General features: G+C 46.5%; 1 protein-coding gene across 1 annotated transcript in view; it reads left to right on the top strand.

The window, feature by feature from the left end:
- Positions 1-18,224, top strand: part of LOC138245782 (galectin-3-binding protein-like) — a 122,477-nt gene that overhangs the window by 59,579 nt on the left and 44,674 nt on the right. The gene's annotated exons all lie outside the window — the stretch shown is intronic.

Raw genomic sequence — 18,224 nt, 5'->3', positions numbered from 1 at the left:
AAAGGTAAGTTCAAAAATATAAAAAATATATAGTTTCACACTAGTATCGTTTAAGAATATACAACATATTGGTTTCTAATACATAAATCTAGTTGAAAATAGTACATTTTAAATATGTTAATATATAACAGTAATATAATGTAAACTAAAGAAAGTTAAGTACCATTTGATACCATATATAAATATATACTTACATAAACTTGCACACATAAATATGTGTTTGTATTTTTTTATATATATATATACAATAACACTATTATTACAAAAATATTCTAACCTATATTAAATGGTTTATGTTTTTTAAATACTGCTATAAAAAGCATATATACACGACCAGTAGAGCCTACCATCTTGCACACAGCGTCAAGCCTCAGATAAATGTAATTCCACCTTTAATTTTAAATGTAAATTTTCTGTTTGTTTTTGTCTTAAAGAAACTCCAAAGCATTCTAGGTCTCCATAATGCAATCTGTTCCATTCACGTTGTAATTCTGAATACCTGTGATCCAGCCAAATCTGGTATCCATAATGCAGTCTCAAAATCAAGTACTTTTTTTGCATTTCTGTAATCAAACCATCTTTTTATGTCCAAAACCAATCCATTTTTATTATGTACCAAAAATCTAAAATACATAAAACATAACACAATTAACAAATCAAATGCAAAATATTAAATAAATTAAGAAATTATAAAATTAAAAATACATTTACTAAAATATTAAATGAAAAATATACCTAAATATATACATATATAAATATAGTATAAAATTAAACAAATAATAATATTACATATAGTTAAACAATATTAAAAAAATAGTAAAGTCTGAAAATAATAGATATGCGATTTCCACACCAGTCTGTGCAACAGTAGAGAAATTGCTGGACTTTGGAAGGGTTAACTTTATTGTTCCCACTTCAGTCTGTGCAACAGAAGAGAAAGTTGGACTTCGGAGAGGTAAAATTTACTGTTCTCTCTCCAGTCTGTGCAACAGTAGGGAAAGCGTTGGAGGGGTGACATTTACTATTCAAATTCCAGTCTGTGCAATAGTAGGGAAAGGGTTTTACTCCTGAATTATAACATTTACTATTCCCACTCCAGTCTGTGCAACAGTAGCAAAAGTGATGGACTTCGGAGAGGTTACATTTACTATTCCCCCTGCATTCTGTGCAACGGTAGAGATAGCATTGGACTTGGGAGAGGTAACATTTACTATTTTCACTCCAGTCTGTGCAACAGTAGCAAAAGCGCTGGACTTTGGATGGGTTAAATTTACTACTCCCACGTCAGTCTGTGCAACAGTAGAGAAATCGCTGGACTCCGGAGCAGTAACATTTACTATTACCACTCCAGTCTGTGCAACAGTAGAAAAAGCCTTGGACTTCAGAGAGGTAAAATTTACTATTCCCACTCCGGTCTGTGCAACAGTTGGGAGAGTACTTCACTTCAAACACAGAACATATATGAAACATAACCCTATTGATTTATAACAGATATAAAACTCCTAATATAAACTTTATCACTTAACCAACAAAAAATTATATAAAAAAATAAAAAGCAATTAAACAATTAGTATGACTAGTTAACAAATAATTATCATTTAAAAAAATTGCATTTTCTCTATAATTTATTTAACTTACCACAATACACCCCTACAAACCTACCAGCCCACACTTAAAATATAACTAAAATAAGTAAATGTAACACAAATAACATAATTAACAATTAATTATTTATTAAAAATGTAATAATTAATTAATAACTACCTACCTTATACCTCTATACACCCAGCAGCCACCACCTAATACATAATTAAAAAAATAGAATCATCACACAATTGACATAATTAATTAATTAAACAATCAATAAAAATGATTAAATAATTATTATTTAATTCAAGTTAATTAACTTCCCACCGTATACCCCTACAAACTCAGCAACCCACACCTAACATATAACTGAAAAATGTAATAATTATTTAATTTACATAATTAATAATCAACTACATAATTAATCAAAAAATTAATAATTATAAATTAATTGTACTTAATTACCTCTCCACCCTGTACGCCTACAACTCTGACAGCCCGCTACAACACTCTAAACTAATATTAACAATTAAATAAAGAATTAAAAATAACTTAACATTATAAACTATATTTAATTAAAAAATATTGTTAACAATTATACAAACAATATTTAACATATAACATTAATATATTACAAAAACACATTCAAATAATACAAAAGATATTATTTACAACTCTCCTATTGAAAACGATGTTAACAGCAGAGATATTTTGGAAAACAATACTACACAACTAAAAAGTCAATATTAAGGTCAGCAATATTTCTGCATCACAATCTTTTTCTTTCACAATATTTTTTTCTGATATTTCTGTATCTCGATATTTTTAAATCGATATGATGTCCAAACACCCTGCCAAACATACATTCAGTAGCCACTGCTGAACAAACTTGTTTGAACATCTGCACCCCACGGTTGCTGTCAGCTGTGATCTCATCTTTTCGTTTCCTCTTCAGCACCCTGCAGTGGTTGCTTAGAAACTTTCCAATGGCCATCTATAGCATTACCACAGCATTTTACCCTTTTTTACCCTTGTAGATAGAAAGAGACTTTGCCTCTCACAACCGTTTTTTAGCGACCTACCAAAATGATAACATTGGACAACTGAGGCCCTTTGTTTTAGCCTCCACATCTGGCCCTCAGCTCTTACTCCCACACCCTTATTCTGCATTTTTAGGTTTAGTTTAGACAGCGCATATGCTGTCTCTGTGAGACTTTTGTTTGCATACAAGTGGCTTGCAGCCCACCCATAGCTTACCATTTGTTAGCTTTAGTGCCACTCCTATTGGTTTCGCTCCCATTTGTCATGGCATGTGGGCGTCATGTCCTAGTTTTGTATTTGGTCCTTCTCTCGAGCATGGACCAAGTACTTGTGTCATCCACTGCTCCCATTTTTGGAGCTACTTCTTATTATGTTCAAGCACTCCATTTGAATGCTTTTGTTTTCAATCCGCCTCTCATATCATGTCCATTTAGTTTCTTTTCCCTCCCACCTGCCCCCTTCCGTGTTGCTTCTTTTCCCTCCCACCCCCTTCCCTGACCTCTACACCACTGCATTCTACACTATGGCCCTCATTACGACCCTGGCGGTTGGTGATAAAGTGGCGGTAACACCGCCAACAGTCCGGTTGTAACTGCCGCCAAATTATGACCATGGCGGTAAGATCTCCGAAAGAAAGTCAATGTACCACACCGACTGCAAGGGCGGAAAGAACAAGCACCACGGCGGTAGCCGCCTACAGCCAGGCGGAAGTCAAAGTTCAACCCACCATATTATGACCAGACAATCCGCCACCTTTTCCGGGGCGGTACCAATGACATCAAAAGCCAGGCGGAAACAGAGCTCAGAAGTGAAAGGACTCACCATTGGAGACACAGGGAAGAACCACGCTGCCATGGAACCAGAACTGCATGTATTTCCGATGATATTCTGCTCCACCACGAACACCAACGCCGGCGAAGACGACAATGGTGAGTACAGCCGCCTAGCACACAAGGGAGGGGGGAGGAAAACGACAGTGACACACACACAACACACACCCCATACACACACACGCCATACACACAACCAGCTGCACAAGAAAACAAGTTAATCCCCCTAAATCAGCTGAATAATGCAAGGACACCAGGAATGTACCTAAGTGATTGTAATAAGATCAACACAGTATAAAAAGAATTTAGCCAATGCTACAGATATTTACAAATTACCAGAAAAAGGGAAACTGCCCAGTCCTTGGTTCGCGTGGGCCACATGGCCACAGGGCCACACTTGTCACCGGCATCAATACGGAGAGAACACTGCAGGGGCATCAGCTGGCGAATAGGCAGGCACCTCAGGGGGGGCGCCTCCGCCGGGAGCAGAAACAAGACCACTGGTTCCGGAGGGGGCAACATGCCCTGTGCTTGGTCCTGGGGAGTGATAGGCCACAGTCTCTCAAGTGGGTGTCTACCCCACTAGTTCTGGAGTGGACAGGCCGCACAGCAGCCCATGGAGGCAGGATCACATTGCGTCCGTTGGCGGTGACGGTTGCACTGCGGTGGTGCTGGTGGTGTGAGGCTCCTGCACAGGCCCTACACCCTCGGATGGCTGCACTGTGGTGGTGCTGGTGTGAGGCTCCTGCACAGGCCTTGCCCTCTCGGATGGCTGCACAGTGGTGGTGCTGGTGGTGGTGTTGGGTGGCTTCTGCACACCTCCTGCACCCTCAGAGGGCTGCACTGTGGTGGTGCTGGTGGTGGGAGTCTCCCCACAGCCCCTGCACCTTGCGATGGCTGCACAACCACGGTTGGTGGTGGGGCACCGGGGCAGCTGCTGGTGCAGGCTCCTTCCCCTTTCGGGTGGCAGGTGCAGGCTCCTTCCCCTTTTTTCCTGCTGTTGCAGGCTCCTTGCCCTTCTTGCCTGCTGGTGCAGGCTCCTTCCCCTTTCGGAGGGTAGGTGCAGGCTCCTTCCCCTTTCGGCTGGCTGGTGTAGGCTCCTTCCCCTTCAGTATATGTGGCCTGGAATCCTTTCCACCACGAGTAGGTGCGGATGGAACTGGGACCGTGGAGTGTGTGGCTGAAGTGCTTGGCTGGGTTCGTGATACCCTGGCCATATGTGCAGGACGGGGGGAAGGGGTAGGAAAGAGGTCAATGGTGGAAAGGAAAAGTTTCTTAGGGACATTGGGGCGGGAAGAGGGAGAAGGAATGGGAGTGGAGGATGAGGGAGTGGTTGTTGGAGGTGTTTGTCTGCTGGATTTGGGTGCAGGTGCATGGGCTGTATGCTGTTGTGAGATAGATGGCTATTGGGTGTCTGAGTGCTTGCGTTTGTGTACTTTAGGAGAGGGGACAGACACGGTGGGAGAGGACACAGTGAATGTGTGCATGGCTGTTGTGGAGGTGGCCTGTCAGTGAGATGTATGTTCTGCTTGGTGTTGTGATGATGCAGGTAGTGGATGATGATGTCAGGCATGCAGGTATGAGTGTGGACGTAACTGGGTGGGAGGTGGAGGAAGAGGAGGGGAGACAGTGGAAATAGTGGATGTTGTTGTGTCTGCAACTGGATGGTGTTTGTGTAAGTGCCTGTGGGATGAAGTGTGGTGCTTGTGTTTGCCTGTGACACTCTTGTGTGTTATCCTGTGTGCATGCTCGTCTGGCTGTGCGCTTGGGATGGGTTGGGGTTGAGGGGAATGGGACTGGGAAGTGGTAGTTGGAGTGGAGATGATAGAAACAAGGACAATGACTGCCATCAGAGAAGAGGCCAGAGCCTGGATCGATCTCTGTTGGGCCACCAATCCACTGTGAATACCCTCCAAGAATGCATTAGATTTTTGCATCTGGGCTGCCAGCCCCTGGATGGCATTCACAATGGTTGACTGCCCTACAGAGATGGATCTCAGGAGGTCAATAGCCTCCTCACTTAGGGCAGCAGGACTCACTGGGGCAGGGCCTGAGGTGCCTGGGACAAAGGAGATGCCCACCCTCCTGAGTGAGCGGGCACAGGCAACTCACTGAGGGGCTGCTGGGAGGGTGGTGATGGTATGCGGGTGGCAGCTGTACCTGTAGCTCGGGTGTTCACAGAAGTGTCCGCCACCATAGGGAGTTTCCATCAGAGGAGGTATCTGAGTCTGAATTGTCCCCTCCAGTCTCCGCTGTGGTGCACTCCTCGCCCCTGTCCCATTGGTGCCCTCATGATTGGTGGACTCTGCCTTCTGTGTCCTGTGGGATGCAGCTCCCTGCTTTACCAGTGCCTCTGCTCCTCCGCCAGAAGATGCTAATGCACTTAAGGACAGGATGACAAAACAAGAAAGGGGGGGAGAGACAAGGGATAGACTGGGTCAATAGCTGCCCCGACACCACTGTTGGCGTACACAGCACCCTCACACACAGGGAACAGGCCTATGCACTATGCATTGCACCACCACTGATGTTGCTAGCCACCAAGGCATGAGGAGGGGCACACACCGCCAACTGCAGCACACCTGGGACCCACGCAGCCCTGACCAGTAGAGGATGCTTATAAGCTAGGTAGGCAGGATTATCCCTTCAGAACCCTAGCCACCAGAGGACCTATGCTGCTATGTCAGGCCTGGCCTAGGGGTACCCACTAACACACATCCACCACCCGGATACCACCCCACCAGCCGTAAGTTGTAATGATAGCCACTGTACTCACCCCCTTGTGGCTGCTATGATGCCCTCAAGCTCCCATCCAGCTTTGGAGAGGCCACAGCCAGTATGCGGACCATCAGGGGGGTCAGGGTTTGATGGCCACCCCTTCCTCGTTGGGAGGCCATCCCCAGCTGGGCCTCCTCCGTCTTCCGTGCCCAGTGTCTCAGGTCCTCCCACCATTTGCAACAGTGGGGACTCCGCCTGCCATAGACCCCCAGGGTCCGCACCTCCTTGGCGATGACACGCCATATACTCTTCTTTTTATGGGCGCTGACCTTCACAGGAAAAGACCATTAGACAAACAGTACAGCCAGTTATACATATGGCCCACTATACCCGTTTCCATTACCATTGGCACACACATAGCCCAGCACACAACATGTACACCGTAAAGAGGACATGCTCCCACCCCCCTTACACGAGGCCTTCACACACACAACTCCATGCATTCATGCCACATGCATCGTGCCTACAGTGTATTCACCTGTTGGTCTGGAGGCCCATACAGCAGTCTGGGGTAGGACCCCATCCTCCAGTCTCTCCAACTCCTCCGAAGTGAAGGCTGGGGCCCTTTCCCGGTCACACAGGCCGTGGTAGGTTCCAGACACAGGTCACAGCAGCACATACAGTGTAGGTCCTCTCCTATGGAAGGTCAGGTAGCAAGTGAGGAATCAGATAGAAAATGGTGGTCACGTCCGCGGCGGCGTCACCTCCGGCGTGGATCACCATTGGTCACTGTACTGCATAGGGCCCAATTTTAACCAATGTGGAATTGCACGGAATTTCCCAACCGCCTCCCGCCACAGCGCACAATGTCAGCGGAATTACCTCACTTCCACCTGTCCCTCCACACAGGACAGGCGGACGCCATTTCATATGGGGGGCAGCCCTATGGATTCATGCTGCATCACAGGAGAAATAGGCACATATTGGACAAATCACACTGACCCATTACATGTTTACAGAATGCAAACCCCTATTGTGGCTCCAATGTTCAGTTTGTGACAGCCTCCTCACTCTTGTGTCCCTTAGATACCTACTGCTGTGGATGAATAGGAGATGGAGACATACACCTGTGTACAGACCCCTGGTGGACTTGGCTACACTGGAGGACAGGGACATTATCCTCACCTATAGACTTGACAAGGCCACAATCACAGAACTGTGTGCCCAAATGGAGCCTGACCTGATATCTGCTATCCGTCACCCCACTGGGATACCCCCACTTGTGCAAGTGCCATCTGTACTCCATTTCCTGGCAACTGGTTCTTTCCAAGTGACAGTGGGTTTGGCAGCAGGAATGTCACAGCCAATGTTCTCAATAGTGCTGACAAGAGTGTTGTCTGCAATGATGAAACACATGTGCAGCTACATTGTTTTCCCCCAGGTTGACGATTTGACCACAGAGAAGGCCGAATTTAATGCAATGGAACATATCTACAACATAATAGGGGCGATTGATGGTGCACATATTGCATTTGTCACCCCCCCACCGGCAGAATGAACAGGTGTTCAGGAATGGTAAGAGTTTCCACTCCATGAATGTTTGGATGGTGTGCTTGATGGTCTAGTACATCTCCCACGTCAATGCTAAGTTTCCTGGGTCGGTGCATGATGCCTTTGTCTTGAGGAATAGCAGCATCCCAAATGTGATGGCCCAACTACAGAGGCATAGGGTGTGGCTAATAGGTGAACCCTGGTTCCCACCCAGTATATGTTGGTGTATGGGTATGGTGTTAACCATATAGGATAGTGTGTGGCTAAATGTTGTCCCTCAATATTTTCAGGTGACTCTGGTTACCCAAACCTATCATGGCTACTGACCCCCATGAGGAATGTCAGGACAAAGGCAGAAGAATGATATAATGAGGCACATGGGCGAACCAGAACGATCATTGAAAGGACCTTTGACCTCCTGAAGGCCAGGTTCCGGTGCCTCCATCTAACAGGTGGATCCCTGTGCTATTCACCCAAGTATGTCTGCCAGATAGTAGTGGCATGCTGCATGTTGCACAACCTGGCCCTCAGACGCCATGTCCATTTTCTGCAGGAGGAGGAGACTGGAGATGCCCCTGTGGCAGTAGTAGACCCTGTGGACAGTGAGTATGAGGAGGAAGAGGATGAGGATGAGGACTACAGAACATCTGTGATCCGTCAATACTTCCAATGACACACAGGTAGGACAGTGTAACTTTACATTTCAATGATGGTATGGTGATATTTCCCACTTCTATGCCCACTTACTGTTCCCTCTGGCAATAAATTTTGTAGATGTTGGTGAATTGACATACACTCCTGGTGTGATCACTACAGCCAGCTACAGGTCATTAATCTATGCTCACTTTATGTACAGTTAATTTGCAATGTTTGTACCTGTTTCAAAGAATGTTTTTCAATGGGTTATTTATTGAAGTGCTAACATATAGGAGGAAAGTGCAATGGGATGGGGTGATGATGGAGGAAAGTCCAGGGTATTGTTCCAGTCTGTTTGTAGCACAGGTGCATTGTCCAAGTGGACATAGGAAGGAGAGCAATGTCAGTTCAGGGTGGACAGGGTGAGTGAGTGGGACACAAGTGTGACAATCAGGAGAGTTTCATTTCCTGGAGGGGGTCTTGGCAAGTGTCTCTGGCTTCTGTCTGGATCGCAGGGAACGTCTGCGGGTTGGTTAACCTTCTGCAGGGGGAGGGGTGCTGGTGGCCTGTGAGTCCTGTGGCACTAGCAGCAGCGGAAGTGGAAGTCTGTTCAGATGTCTGGCTAGTGGCAGGGTCCCGCTGGTGTGAGACTGCCTCCCTCATAATGTTGGCCATGTCTGCCACCACCCCTGCAATGGAGATTAAGATGTTGGTGATGGCCTGCAAGTCCTCCCTGATCCCCTGGTACTGTCCCTCCTGCAGCTGCTAGTTCTCCTGCACGTTGTCCAGGATCTGGCCCATTGTGTCCTGGGAATGTTGGTAGGCTCCCAGGATCTCGGAGAGTGCCTCCTGGAGAGCCGGTTCCCTGGGCCTGTCCCCCTCCCTCCCTGGTGCACAGCACTCCTCCCAGATTCCCTGTTGGCCTGTGCCTCTGTCCCCTGAACCGTGTGCCCACTGCCACTGACCCCAGGTCCTTGATTGTCTTGGGGGTGAGGTGTGGCCTAGGGTCCCTGTAGAGGTGGACACACTGCTGATTGACGAGTCCTGGGGACAGAGGTGTGGGTACACTGGTTGGGCGCTGTGGTGGTGTTTCCAGATGGGGGAGGTTCTGTGGTGGGGTGTGACTGAGCTTGGGTAACCGGCTGTCCAGTGGTCCTTGATGGGCCAGGTAGATCGCCCAGATCCTGAAGACCAGAATTACTGACATCACTGTGGGCCTCTTCTGTTGAGGGACTGGATAGAGCTGGCACCCCCTCTCCGCTGACATTGGCTGGGGACCTGTGGGGATGTAAATGATTTGTTATGGTTTATGTGTATGACATATTGTACATCCCTGGCTTCCCCTTTATGGATGGATGTGCCCTGTCAGCTTTCACTTGTGTATGTTAGTGTATGGTGGGATTGTTAGTTCTCTATGGTGTGCATGCTTTAGTGATGAGTGTCCATGCAGGGCTATGAGGGGTGTCCATGCATTGGTACAGCATGCAAGGCTTGGCATTTGGATAAGTGAGGTGTGATGGTGGAGTGTGTGGGATGTAGGGGAGTGATGGGAGTGAGGGTGAGGGTATGAATTGGCATGCAGGTAGAGGGGTGATAGTAGTAGAGAGTTGACTTACCAGAGTCCAGTCCTCCTCCGACTCCGACCAGGCCCTCAGGATGCAGTATTGCCACGACTTGCTCCTCTCATGCTGTAAGTTGTTGGGGAGGAGGTTGGGGTCCACCGCCAGTCCTCTGTATAGCGAGCTGGTGTCTTGCTGCAATGGAACGTACCTTTCCCGTAGGTCGTTCCACCTCTTCCTGATGTCATCCCTAGATCTGGAGTGCTGTCCCATGGTGTTGACCCTGTCCACGATTCTCTGCCAAAGCTCCATCTTCCTGGCTATTGAAATTTGCTGCACCTGTGCTCCAAATAGCTGTGGCTCTACCCTGACAATTTCCTTCACCATGACCCTTAGCTCCTCCTCTGTGAAACGGGGGTGTCTTTGTGGTGCCATGGGTGTTATGTGAGGTGTGTTGGTGAGGATGTGTTTGGGTGAGTGATGTGGAGTGCGTGAGTGGTGTATAGGTGTGAGTAGTGTCTTGGTGTCTGTCTGGTGGCAATGCTTTGTAATCGTAAAGGGTTGTGGGTAATGTGGGTGTGTGTTTTATAGTGGTGTGGGTGTGGTGTGTGTACGGGTGTCAGGTGTGTGTTGTTTGAATTGTCCAATGTGGTGTTGTTTTGTATGTGGGTGTCCATTGTGAGCACGGCGGTATGTACCGCCAATGGTTTACCGCCGTTTAATGTCTGCTGTGGTGATTTGTGGGTCATAATGTGATGGGCGTTGTTCTGTTGGCGTAACAGTGTGGGTTTTGATTCCGCCACTTTATCACTGAACTTTGGACTGGTGGATTTGTGTATGTGGCTGAATTCTGTCGGATTGGTGTGTGTGTATCATAATATGGTGAACGGATATCCGCCACTGCAGTTGGCGGCTGTCAACGGATTGGTGTGTGTGTATGATAGTATGGTGAACGGATATCCGCCGCTGCAGTTGGCGGCCGTCAGCGTGGCAGTAAGCTTAATTTACCGCCAATGTCATAATGAGGGCCTATGTCACTTCCCCATGCAAGTCTACTCTACTCTGCACCACTCTACTTTATGCTACTGCACTCTACTCTACACCACAGTGCTTTACATCATTGCACTCTATGCCACTGCACTCTACTCTTCACCACTCTACGCAACTGCACTCTACTCCACTCTACTCTGTGCCACTCTACTCTGCAGTAGACTCTGAACTCTACACCACTGCACTCTACGCCACTGCACTCTACTCTGCACCAGTCTTTGCCACTGTACTTTATGCCCCTTTGCTCTGCACTACTCTACACCACTGCACTCTACTCTGCACTCTATGCCACAATACTCTTCTCTGCACAACTATACTTTACACTACTGCACTCCATGCCACTGCAGTCTACTCTTCACCACTTTATCCTATGCCATACATGAAACTGTTGGTTAGCATCTAAACCATGAACAGTCTTGTTTTAGGAGGCTTCCAGTGCAGAACAACCTTTCACTCATCCCCTCAGTTTGAGGTCAATTGGAATTCCAAACTACTTTCTCAGCTCATTGCTACTTTATGATGTTTCCTTAATCCTTGATTTAGGGCAAAAATTGATTGCAGATATGGATTCCAGGGCCAATCCAGTCTGCCCATACACTTGTATTTTTATTTCACCTCTTCCCCACTTATAACTTTAGTTAAACTTGGGCAGTAAGTCCATCAGGTAGTTGAGTTAGCAGAGGCCCGCCTCTGCCCCTTTCCAGCGGTGAACCAACCAATTTAGACATTCCCACTGTGAGCATGGGGATCTCTTTTACCAAACGTGCTTCTACCAGTGTGGCAGGAGAATTTCTGGAAAACTGAAATGCTCAGTGGCAGCCATGTGGTGGAGACCTACATCTTTTTGCTGCTGCAGAAACAATACCCTCAAAAGCGGGAGTGTATTTTTGCAACACCAAATATATATGGGTCTGACTCTGATGGATTTTTCTCCCGCTACGCGGAAGTGAATGTCTTACTTCCTGTGGATGACTGTCACACCTATCAAAAAAGGTAGCAGACAGAACTGACATCTCTAGTGGGGGGGCAGATAGGGCTCATGCCCTAGCTCAATTTGTCCCCCCCCCCCCTTTCTCTTGGGCCCCACAAGCATCTCTGTAGCATGTGCCGGGGCAGAACCAAAAAAACACAGGCAATGTACATTTTCACACACATTCATACATTTCACTTCAAAGCAATGTTGCATGTTTAAAATGTTTTAATTTGATTTAGTATGTATGTGTGTATATATCAGTATAAATATATACATACATATAAACACACATGCATACAGATTTAAAAATTTTAAGTAAATATGCATGCACACACTTTTATAATTGACCTTAGTAAGTGGCCCTATCAGTTTTACCTGTGCCCCAATGTGTGTCCCTCCCCCCTAAATTTCACTTCTAGAGAAGGCATTAACAGACAGGAAAAAAGTGTCAGAATGGCACTCTGGAGCCAACAGCTTTGAGACAGGCTGGCTGTGAATGGCTTTCCCATGGTAGAGCTGGCTAAGGCTCTGCCACGGGAAACCAAGAAGTTCACCCACTTGCATGTGAGGCAGGATGGACCACGGGATTGGCAGACTAAACGGAGCTAATAGGCAGGATATGTAGGAAAGTGTCCCTTTTGGCATGGTTACCCCCGCCCCACTTTTTGCCTGATATTGATGCTGACTTTACTGAGAGAGTGCTGGGATCCTGCTAACCAGGCTCTAGCACCAGTGCTTTTTTCCAAAACTGTACCATTGTTTCCACAATTGGCACAGCCCTGGCACTCAGCTAAGTCCCTTATAAAAGGTACCAGTGGTACCAAGGGCTATGTGGCCTGGGAGGGTCCCTAAGGCCTGCATCATGTATTGTGCCACACTAAGGGGCTCCTCACCAAACACATGCACACTGTCATTGCACATTGTATGTGTTGGTGGGGAGAAAAAGGTAACGTCGACATGGCATCCCTCACAGGGTGCCATGCCCACAAACCACTGCCTGTGGCATAGGTAAGCACTCCTTTAGCAGGTCTTACAGTCCTAAGACAGGGTGTACTATACCACAGGTGAGGGCATAGCTGCATGAGCAATATGCCCCTACAGTGTCTAAGTCCATTCTTAGACACTGTAAGTGCAGTGTGGCCATATTAAGTACATGGGCTGGGAGTTTGTCATTACGAACTCCACAGCTCTTTGATGGCTTCCCTCAAGTCTGGGAAGTTTGGTATCAAACTTCTCAGCACAATAAACCCACACTGATGTCAGCGTTGGATTTATTGTAAAATTCACACAGAGGGCATCTTAGAGATGCCTCCTGTATTTCACCCAACCCTTTTGTGCAGGACTGATCAGTCTGTGCCAGCCTACCACTAACAGACACGTTGTCTGACATCATAGGGTGAGAGCCTTTGTGCTCTCTAGGGTCAGAAACAAAGCCTGTTCTGTGTGGAGGTGCTTCACACCTCCCCTTACAGGAACTGTAACACTTAGTGGTGAGCCTCAAAGGCTCAGGCCTCCTGTTACAGTGCTCCAGGACATTCCAGCTAGTGGAGATGCCTGCTCCCTGGACCAAGACCCACTTTTGGTGGCAGGTCAGTTGGGAAAATTAGGTAAAACAGGGAAGAATGACCACTGCAACTAGGACCACCAATAATGTGTCTGAGCTGAAGTAACCCCCTCCTTGCAGAATCCTCCATCTTGTTTTAGAGGGTAGGGACCAATAGGGTTAGGAATGTGCTCCCCTCCCCAAAGAGAGCGTGCACCGGAAGGGTGTAATCAGCCTCAGGGACAGCAGCCATGGCTATTGCCTCCTGATTCCTGTAACACCCCTAATTATAGTATTTTAGGGGGTCCCCTGAACCTCACTCACCAGATTCCTGGTGACTGCAGAAGAAAGAAGAAGGACTGCTAAGCTGTCCCCAGCAGTGAAGACTCCAGACGACAACTAACTTGGCCCCAGCCCTACCTGCCTGTCTGCAGCTTCAAAGACCCCTGCTCCAAGAAGGCAGCACTTTCTGCAGAACTAGTGACCTCTACAAACCCCCAGAGGACTGCCTGCCTTGCAGAGGACCAAGAACTCCTGAGGACAGTGGTCCTGTCCAGAAAGAAATCACAGAAAGGACTCCAGAACTGCCCCGGACACGCAAGCCCTGTCCACTCTGCACCCGACGCCCATGGGCCGAGTCCATGTTGCCCACTGGTCCAGAGAAGGTCCCCAGGTGATTCCGACCTCGAGTTCATCCTGGGTTGACCCCTCCTGGCTAACACAATGATGCCTGCAGCATGAATCCAGAGCCCCCCAACCGCAACCAGATCCGACAAAGATTCCCGATGTCTAAAGATACCCCTGCATCTTCAGCCCCCTGGCCTTGGGGAATCCGACTGATGGTCCAGCAATGTCCAATGAGTGCCTCTCCTTCCTGTCCAGCCTTTGGTTTTCCGGAACCGACCCACTGGACCCAGCCTGCAGCGTTTTTGAGACCCCTGTGGTTCCCTCATTGAAAAGTATGGGACACTGAATGCTGTGCTTGCACCCTGCTCCCGGCCACCCCGTGTGGCTAAGGGTGTGTGTTTGGTGCTGACCTAAACCCCCCAGGCCTGTGTCCTGAAACCACGGGTACTTACCTGCAATCTATTTTCTATTAAGTCCCAGAGTCCTCATAAGATTCCATTGCAAACCCATCACCAACTTTGACCTCTGCACCCAGCCGGCCCGTGTTGCTGATGATGCACTTTTGGGGTCAACCTGAACTTTGATCTGTTGACATCCTAACCCCTGAAGAATGGAATCATAAGTCCTGTACTTACCTGCTTTCTGTGTTAACACTTTTCCTCCCCTAGGACTCTATTGATTCCTAGGAAAGATTGCAGTGTGTCACCTTTTGAAATTGAAAAGTGTTACTTACTTGTAAACTACTTTACCTGCAAAACTCAAACAAAGTACAATTGATATTTACAACTGTACTGACCCTCAACAAAGATCATTTGGTTCTGCGAGAATGTGGAATTCTTATTGCCTGATGCCTGTGACATATTGTTTGGGGTCAACAGCAACACAATTTTTTATTTATTTTGTCCTTGGGACAAGGAGGCCCACCCTCCTGCAGTACAAACCCTTTGGCTGCCAATTTGCAGAGAAGGGAACTGTCTGCAGATGAGGTAGTATGTGTGTCTGTTAGTTAATGCTGTTTGAACTTGTATTCATGGTTTATTAATGAAAAGCCTTCATTATTAGGGTGAGTGCTGGGAATAAATGTTTTAAGGTCACACTGCACTACTGGCAGTGATTCCAGTGGGGAAAAAAAAGTGTACACATGTTTGAAAAGTTTAACAATATGAGGCTAAGTATAATGCTCCCAGAATGCTCTCTGATTATATGCAAATGTTTGCAGAAACTTGTAAGCTAGAGTTATGATTCTTTGCTTTCAAAATAAAATGTTCATGAAAAATATACAAGTAGAAAATTTTAGGTGCTATTTCTTTGAAGTGTCACTTAGTTAAATGTGTTGTTGCACGCTAGAATTTCCCAAAAATATTCCTAATGGAAAAACGAGTGTAAAAATGTTCAACAAGATTATGGGAAGCATGAAAATAAACAGGCACTGGTAAAGTCAACCTATCCAACATTTTTTTGTGAGTCTTTTGGTTTCATCAATGTGTTTCTTGTATTGACATGACTTTTGTAACACTTTATTATTGTGGGAGCTGCCAGGCCCTCACCATTGTAACAAACACATGCAAAAAGAAAAAAAAAGTTTTGGTTCTCAAAAAGCTCACATTACCACCAGTGGTGTAACAAAGGACCCGCAGCCTCCCTCGACGGGGCCCCCTCAGCACGACACCTGCCCTGGGTGAGTCTCGGGGGGGGGGGCACAAGGTTCTTTGCAGGGGGGCCCCCTCCAGTTTTGTTAGGCCACTGATTGCCACAGTAGTTCCTGACACTGGGCAAAACTACTTTGTGTGCCAAAATGCGCCTTGTGGAAGAGCGAATGTGATCACTCACAGTAAAGCCAGACGATAAATAGAAGTTTAATTAAAAAATGTCTTTGTTAACGCCAGACCTAATTAGGGACCCTGTTCTTAAAGAAAGTCACAAACATGAATCCATGGTATATGTCTTTGAATTAGTGGCTTCCATGAATTCACAAGAACTTACAGAAGTAGACTAGGAAATCGGACTCCTAGAAAATATTTGTGAACTGTATTTAAGCACCAGCAAATATCCATGTGTAGTGTAGATTTGCTCATGTGAAAATCTATTGAGCGTTTACAAGTTCACTTTCCCTACAACCACTTTTTTCCCAACCCTGAAAGAACTTCTACTTCTGCTATTGCCAGGGGTAAGTTTCCGACCTTTCTCATTATGGGAAAAGATTAGAGAAGAGCTGGTGAAAATCCCTAAAACATGAGAGTTAATAGGTTTGCAGACTTAAAGGCATTCCAGCCCTGGAACTATTGCTTACTGCTTCCTCCAGCTCCAGTACGTAGATCTGCGGAAAGGTGGCAAACTAAGAAAATTGCTATAGAAGGGATCGACATTGCAAGTATTGCAGCCCTACTATAGTAGTAGCCCTGGCATAATCCGAGAAGCTATTAGCAATCTGCTTATGTAAGAGCCCTGATATCATAATTTGTCGACGCACTACATGGCACCAAAGGGACAAGTCGTTTTTTTTTACAGTACAAGTAGATTTAAGAAGCAACCTGTCCCATGGACAAGTAGATATTTTATTAAATTCCACACCCCTGGGTTCTAGTAATAAAGTAACAAAATATATTTTTGCAGTATGAAAACAATTGGCCTGGAGTTTGTTATTGAGTGTGTGCCTCATTTCTTGACTGTGTGTGTACAACCCATGCTTTGCAGTACCCTCTGATAATCCTAACTGCTCGACCACACTTCCACAAAAGAGAGCATTAGTATTATCTACTTTAGCCTCTGTTAAGCCTCTGGGGAACCCCTGAACTCTGTACACACCTCATTTTGGTATAGTATATACAGAGCCAGCTTCCTACAGGATGCACGCGCTTTCTGGATGGGCCTGGTTTCGCATTGTTTACAGGGGAGTGGCCAGAGTTTATGGATCTAATTGGTGATCCTTACTGCAGAGAATCAGCCCAAGTCACAAAGCCATTTTCACGTAACTATATATTTATGATGAAAAATGGCTTCATTTACACCTGTCAAGATTCTTGCCTGGCATAAATGGGGAGTGTGGAGAAATCAGCATTTTATGGTTTGCATGAAAGGTTGTGAACACCACCAAGCTTGTAAGTTTGTTTGCATTCACAAATCCCAATCTGACCTTTTCCATCCCTTGAAAGGGTCGGCTGGAGTAACTCCTGTTCCTGGGTGACATGGGTGACAAGGGGGTTAGATCATCTGCAAAAAATAAAACTGTCTGTGGGGGAAAGGTTTCTACAGGGGAAAATGTATTCCACATGGAGAAAAAAAGGAAGAAAATCAATTGCATACCGGGCTGTATTTTACCACAGAAGAATTGAACCTATGTGCAATTCCACATAAGCGAAATAGTTGCCAAGGCAATATACCACATGGCATTCCCATTAGAATGCCTGGAAGCATTAACCTGGTGCAGCTTTTCAGGCGTACCACTGGTAATGTCTGTGATTTTACAAAAATAGTAAATTTGCACCTCAGTACGGCTAGTACGGGTGCAGATTTATTACTTTTGTTTGCAGTCACGTCTCGCAGGGATTACTAGGGGCGGGGCGGTGCGTGGCGGTGCGTGGCGGGGGGAGGAATTGCTAACATTAGAAAAACATTTTTTAAAGCTTACCTCTGCACCGCATGCCGCCGATCCTGTGTCGTCTCGGGGCCAAGCAGGCACAGGCTCCCAGCCTGCCCTGTGGCCAATCCTGACATTGCTTAGAGCTGTGTCAGGATTGGCTGGGAGGGCCCAGCCAGGGTGCTCCCAAGCAGACTGGGAGCCTGCTACGCATGTGTGGTTGGCCAGCCCGAGACAAGAAGTTCTACATTTCTCAAACTTTGTTTCTGCACTTTCCTTTTTACAAATGATTTTCAACTTGTCCCTCCAGGCACAACTTAGCAACTACCCGTGGACTCTGTCAGAGTACGGAGACTGTTCTGTAGCATTCATCATACTATAAGCAATGCTTGCCTCAAGACAAGCCTCAAATAAAGGAAAAAAAAGAGAAAGCAAAGAGAGGAAACTATAAGATCCTTTTTGGGCAGTCTTCAAATTTCCCTCTAGGCAAGTCTGCCTGTAGCATTCGAAGAACAAGTGTCTGGTCGAAGAT

The sequence above is a fragment of the Pleurodeles waltl genome, chromosome 7 (assembly GCF_031143425.1).
Source record: "Pleurodeles waltl isolate 20211129_DDA chromosome 7, aPleWal1.hap1.20221129, whole genome shotgun sequence".
NCBI lineage: Eukaryota > Metazoa > Chordata > Amphibia > Caudata > Salamandridae > Pleurodeles > Pleurodeles waltl.
The sequence above is the reverse complement of the archived record's forward strand: the minus strand, read 5'-3'. Positions and strand labels throughout refer to the sequence as shown.